The sequence below is a fragment of the Mauremys reevesii genome, linkage group 1, assembly GCF_016161935.1.
Source record: "Mauremys reevesii isolate NIE-2019 linkage group 1, ASM1616193v1, whole genome shotgun sequence".
Taxonomy (NCBI): Eukaryota; Metazoa; Chordata; order Testudines; family Geoemydidae; genus Mauremys; species Mauremys reevesii.
Window position 1 is genome coordinate 191,671,862 of NC_052623.1, and position 6,366 is coordinate 191,678,227.

The 6,366-nt window shown below is 43.4% G+C and overlaps 1 protein-coding gene across 3 annotated transcripts in view; it reads right to left on the reverse strand.

Annotated features, from left to right (window-relative positions):
* The window catches only part of EPHA6 (EPH receptor A6), an 855,214-nt gene that overhangs the window by 401,272 nt on the left and 447,576 nt on the right, over window positions 1-6,366 (reverse strand). The gene's annotated exons all lie outside the window — the stretch shown is intronic.

The following is a 6,366-nucleotide window of genomic DNA, read 5'->3' on the forward strand; positions in this document are numbered from 1 at the left end:
CTAAAGCTCTGATCCAGCAACTGACTGCATGTGTCTGCACAGAGCATCTTGACCTCCAAAAGGATCTGTGTGGGTGCAGGTGGTTACACAGAATCAGTGGCAGGCTTGGGACCTAGAGTGAGATGAAAGATGACAAAAACAAAGGGAAAAAGTATGGGAAAAGAGTACAAAGACTGCAGTTACAAGCACAATGGGTTGGTTGGGTCTTCATTTGCCCTTGGTTTCTTTGTGTACTTTTTATTTATTAAACACAATTTTGGTTTTGTTTTGATACGATATATACAGACAAAAGAATGAACATATTTACCACTCACACAAAGGTAGGAAAGATAATGGCAGATTGATATAGTCAAGTGAATAAGAGAATCATTTCAGTTCATACTGATAAACCAAGCAAATTTATCTGAAAATTCAGGTACATACCACATACCCTAAGGCAGAAAAAGATAGCAGAGAAGGATTTTTTGGTTAATTTTACAAAACTATTGACAAACCCCAAGGCCAAATATAAAATAAGACAGTCAGAGTTACTGGATACTTTAAAATAAAAATCAGTGCTTTATAGCTATAATATGATAACATATGCTGAAAATCTCCAAGTGATCACAAACTCGGAGTAATTGAACTCTGGAGAATGCTGATTGCCAAATTCAAGATGAAAAGAAATAAGATGGCTCTTATATAAATCAATGCATATGCAATCAGAATCTGAAATAAAGCATTTCAGCTGCTACACTTATCCAGGCTTAGATTCCGTTTGCAAATATCAGATTTTAGTGGCAGAATTTCACCTTCAGATTAAATATTTACTACAAACTTAACTATTTCCACAAAGGATTTAGAAAGATTAGAATTACAACCAAGGATTTTAAAAAGTCATTTAACAAACTCATCAGCAGGGGAAAAACCATGAAATGATTTCAGTGATATATACGGTTTTCTTTACTATGTTGCAATCTTTGATTTTACTTTGGTGTTCATTAGCATAATCCAGCAAAGAAAGCAGAACATTTTGGTCAAGTTTATTTCAGACAGAGATAGTGACTAATAAAAGGATCAATGCGCTTGTAAAGGTTTATTAGGAAATTGATCAATAGATAAGAATGCAAAGTTAGCATGGACGGAAGAAGAACCTCCCATTGCCTGGAGAAAGGACAGCAGACCCAGGCCCTGAGTATGAGTGGGGGGACGGGACATGCACTTGTTAGGTGACAAAAAACAGAAAGCAGGACACCCTAACATTTCAGAGTCAGACCTTGGATTTTACTGGTGATGACAAACTGATAACATTTTTTTCAGAGCTATGATTTGATCTAGTTTAAAATTAATCAGGATTTGGTGCAATACATTCTCTGGTGTCTGAGGACTAAATTATGCTTCATCATCTGAGAGACAATGTCTGTGTAAGCCTCCAAAGGCGCTAGGGGTGGGAAAAATGGAAAAAAGGGCATGAGCATCGTTGCCAGCAAATCCTTCTGCATCTTTGAAAAAGAAAGTATCTAGATTTTCCCTTAGCGCTCCCTTTCTAGCGCTCTGTAGAGTGCAAGTGACTACTGCTAAATTGGCACAGAAGCCATCCATGTTCTCCCCATTGTCTGTAGCCAAACTATGTTTACCCTTGGTGATGTTGCACTTGACACTTCGTGGTAGACTAAAAATATCTTCATAGATTCTAAGGCCGTAGAGGACCAGTGTCAACTGCAGTTGTAAAAATTACAAACAAAATATACAAACCTAGGAAAATTGTATTAAGGACCCATTTTTTATAAGGCATTCAACTGCACTTTCAAAATTGTGGGGACAATTTTTGTGAGTTTTGGAGCATGTAAAAACTCTAACTTGAGTGTGCAAACTGTGCTCATGCATAAACAAATTAGATAATACAGTTGTTCAGGTTGTCATCACAAACAAATTTTTTGCAGCCCAAAAAAATCAGGATGCAGAAAAATGTTCACAGTTTTAGAGGCCTGTGCAAATCTATATCTGAGCATTTAGGACCCGATTCAGCCAGGGACTGAATCAAATTGGCTACTCACATGGATTAATGTTAGCTATGTGCTTAAATTCTTTGCTGCATCAAGGCCTTAAATTGTGCTCAAGATCACCATAGTATACTCTCTAGTGATAGTTCTAGTTATACAGAAGTACTACTTAGTACACAAAATGACTGCTGGACTAAACTTCCCAGAATCTTTTAACAGGAAACTGGTTGTGTGTGTTTAGAAAGTGAAGTTAAGCACACAATTTTTTTCTATACAGGAATCCGATATGCAAAATACATTACATCAATTTTAAAGTTTGCCTCAAATGTGGAAAACATGTTTTAAGGTCTGAGTCAAAGCAGGATTGACAAGCAAGTTTTGACCAAAGGATGTATATTCACCAGTCTGCCTTGGTTCACATGTAAAAGAAACATTTTAAACCATTGGAACTGTTTGGAAAACTGTTTGTATACAAGATCAACATGAGGATGTGAAGGTAAACATGGAGCAGCACACCAGGGAATCAACCATTGGGGTCATCCGGACTCTGGGGGCAAAACAATGAACTTTGGACATATAAGAAGAAGGCATAAGGACACCTTTTTATCCTTCACTGAAGAAGCAAAAAAGACAGCACTTTTTGCAGTCATGAGAAGGGAATCCCAGCCATGTTGGCTGAACATGCTTGGGGATTGCTTTATGAGGACAGATTAATAAGAAGACTGGTACTTTACAACTAAGGGAAGATATGATAGAGGTCTATAAAATCATGACGGGTATGGAGAAAGTAAAGAAGGAAGTGTTATTTACTCCTTCTCATAACAAAAAGTAGGTGTCACCGAATGAAATTAATAGGCAGCAGGTTTAAAACAAACAAAATGAAGTATTTCTTCACATAATGCACAGTCAACCTGTCAAACTCCTGCCCAGAGGATGTTGTGAAGGCCCAGACTATAACAGGGTTCAAAAAGCAACTAGATAAATTCATGGAGGATAGGTCCATCAGTGGCTATTAGCCAAGATGGGCAGTGATGGTCCCTAGCCTCTGTTTGCCAGAAGCTGGGAATGGGCGACAGGGGATGGATCACTTGATGACTGCCTGTTCTGTTCATTCCCTCTGAAGTACCTGGCATTCGCCACTGTTGGAAGACACGATACTGGGCTAGATGGAACTTTGGTCCGACCCAGTATGGCCGTTCTTATATATAGATGAGATAAACTACTTTAAACGAGGATTTAGCCTGTTAAAGTTTAGACTTTAGGAAGTGTCTTATATGTAACCATTTCTGTTTCCACAACTATCCTTATTCAATGTCTCTTAAATTTTCACCTTTGACAATAAACTTGTGATTGTTTTCACCATAAATATATCTCAATGCTGTGATACATTGGCGCTGATCCTCAGCTGGACCAAACTAGCTGGGGTGTGCACTGTTGCTCTGGGGACAGTTTTCCTGCTAATTTCTGTGACTGTCCCGAGGCTAAGAGCTGGATGCTGCAGGGGAATGCTCCAAGGGGACTCAGGGATTGGGTGAACCTATTGTTAACCTGCAAGGCAATGTAAGTACTGGCAGAGCCTTGAGGAGATTGTCCGGGTGGCTAACAGACTGGTGGTGTCAGGGACTAACACATAGTTAAGCAAAAGGAGATCTTCCTCTCACTGGAGGCAGAGGGGTAACAAGGTGACTCACAGTCCTGGACATCCTGAGAATGTATCAAAATTACTATTATAAGAACAGGAGTACTTGTGGCACCTTAGAGACTAACACATTTATTACTATTATAGAATCATAGAAATGTAGGGCTGGAAGGGATCTTGGGAAGTCATCCAATCAGCCCCCTGTGATATGTTTGCATTCCTTTAATATGTTCCTCAACTAGTACCTATGGAGTCTATCATTTTCAGAAGTTACTTTTTGTGTATGTTCGTGCAATTTAGTCATCTTAAACTATGAAAAACTGCAGTCTGAAAAAGCATTCCAATTTGATGATTATTCCAAAAATAATTTTGTTAACACACAGGATATTTTCTAACCACCAAATTGCCAGTAGGTGTTTTATTTTGCCTAACTTTATCTAAGGGAGGTTGAAGTGTTCTCCTACAGGTTCTTGTATATTGTCATTCCAAATATCTGACTTGTGTCCATTTACATATGGACTGTTCAGTTTGGCTGATGTACATAGCAAAGGGACATTGCTGGCACATGATGGCGTATATTACATTGGTGGACGTGCAGGTGAATGAACCGGTGATGTTGTGGCTGATCTGGTTAGGTCCTGTGATGGTGTCGCTGGTGTAGATATGTGGGCAGAGTTGGCATCGAGGTTTGTTGCATGGATTGGTTCCTGAGTTAGAGTTATTATGGTGTGGTATGTGGTTGCTGGTGAGAATATGCTTAAGGTTGGCAGGTTGGCAGTAGATGAGCCAAGACTAGAATTCACGGTCTCATCACCCAGCACACTTTCCATGGACCAAAGGAGCCGCTCCTACTGCTGCTGCATTGTCTCCCTGTCTGCAGGTCTAGCTCTGTGCACATGAACATGTTCAGAGTGATTGTCATATTAGAGATCTACGTAGAGCTGGAGCACTCAGAGATTTTAGCAAAATGACTACTTTGGAGGCAATAGGGCTCTTCAAAGAAATGATTGGAAAATGCTTTTACTATTGGCAGAACTCTATTTTCTCTTGACTTCTTTCTCAGAAATGGCTGAACTGTTTTTGATGAAACAACAACAAAAATTAACCTGAGGCAGAAAGAAGGTATCAAAAATCCCAGTCTGAATGAGTAAAGTTTGGCAAAGTTACAAGCAACTGAAAACAGGGTCTTCTAATAGCAAATGTTAATACTCATAAATGAAATTGTGTTCATGACATATACTAAGCTTCCTTACAGAGAACTCTGCAAGTACTGTGTATCGTTCATCAAGCATAGGGTTGCCAACATTGTAGTCACACAAAACTGAACACCCTAGCCCTGCCCCTTCCACCGAGGCCCCGCCCCTGCCCACTACATACCCCCTCCCTCAGTGGCTCGCTCTCTCCCACCCCCACTCACTTTCACTGGGCTGGGGCAGGGGCAGGGAGTTGGTGTGCAGGACAAGGTGAGGGCTCTGACTGGGGGTGTAGGCTTTGGGGTGGGGCTGGGGATGCAGGAGGGGCTCCAGGCTGGGGGGGAGGGGCCAAAGGATTTGGAGTGCAGGAGGGGACTGTGGGTTGAGGTATAGGGTTGGGGTGTGGGGATAAGGGCTCTGGGGTGGGGCCGGGGATGAGGGATTCTAGGTTTGGGAGGTGGCTCTGGGCTGGGGCAGGGGGTTGGAGTGCAGGGGAGTGAGGGCTCCATCTGGGGGTTCAGGCTCTGGGGTGGGGCTCGGGATGAGGGGTTTGGGTGCAGGGGGGCCCCAGGGTTGGGGTAGGGGGTTGGAGTGCAGGGTTGGGGCACGGGCTTACTTCCGGCGGCTCCCGGTCAGCGGTGCAGCAGGGCTAAGGCAGACTGGCTTCCTGCCTGTCCTGGCATTGCGCTGTACGCGCCCTGGAAACAACCAGCAGGCCTGGCTCCTAGGTGGGGGTGTAACCCACACATCTTCTGGGTGTGGTGTTCTGTCCCATCTAGTGGCACCGAGACCATTCAGAGAGAGTTAAATGAGTCTGCTCTACAGCCTTAGCTAACAGCCAGCTGGCTTTTAACTCATGCTGCAGAGGCTCATGCACTGAGCTTCAGAGGTCCCATGGTCAATCCAGGGGCGGCTCTAGGAATTGCGCTGCCCCAAGCACGGCGGCATGCCGCGGGGGGCACTCTGGCAGTCGCCGGTCCCGCGGCTCCGGTGGACCTCCTGCAGACGTGCATGCAGAGGGTCCGGTGGTCCCGTGGCTCCGGTGGACTTCCCGCAGACATGTCTGCGGATGCTCCACCAGAGCCGCCTGCCGCCTTCCCGCGGCACGCCGCCCCAAGCACGCGCTTGGCGCACTGGGGTCTGGAGCCGGCCCTGGGTCAATCCCACCCGCTGACGACCAGGGTCTGTTGGCGTTAGAGGGGGAATTTCAAGCACTCTTTGTAAACAGCTTACACAAAGTAAATAAAAAGAATGTAAGAAAAGTAACCAAGGCCTGAAATTTATTTTGCATGCATGCATGTGTATATCTTTAATATATATTCACAAAAGAGTACCACGAGTTGTCTGAACAATTTCATTTTGCTTTGGATCCTGTCATTCATGCCTGCATAAGCTGCAGCTGGCAAAAATAAATTCAGTTACTCAAGTTAAAAAAAGAAAAAAAAATCCATTGTCCTTCTCAGCTATGCTCAGAAGAACACTAGCAATTATCCTCTACCCAGTGAAGCTGTGTCAGTGATTTGAGAGAAGCATATCTGTTCTGGGCATCTAA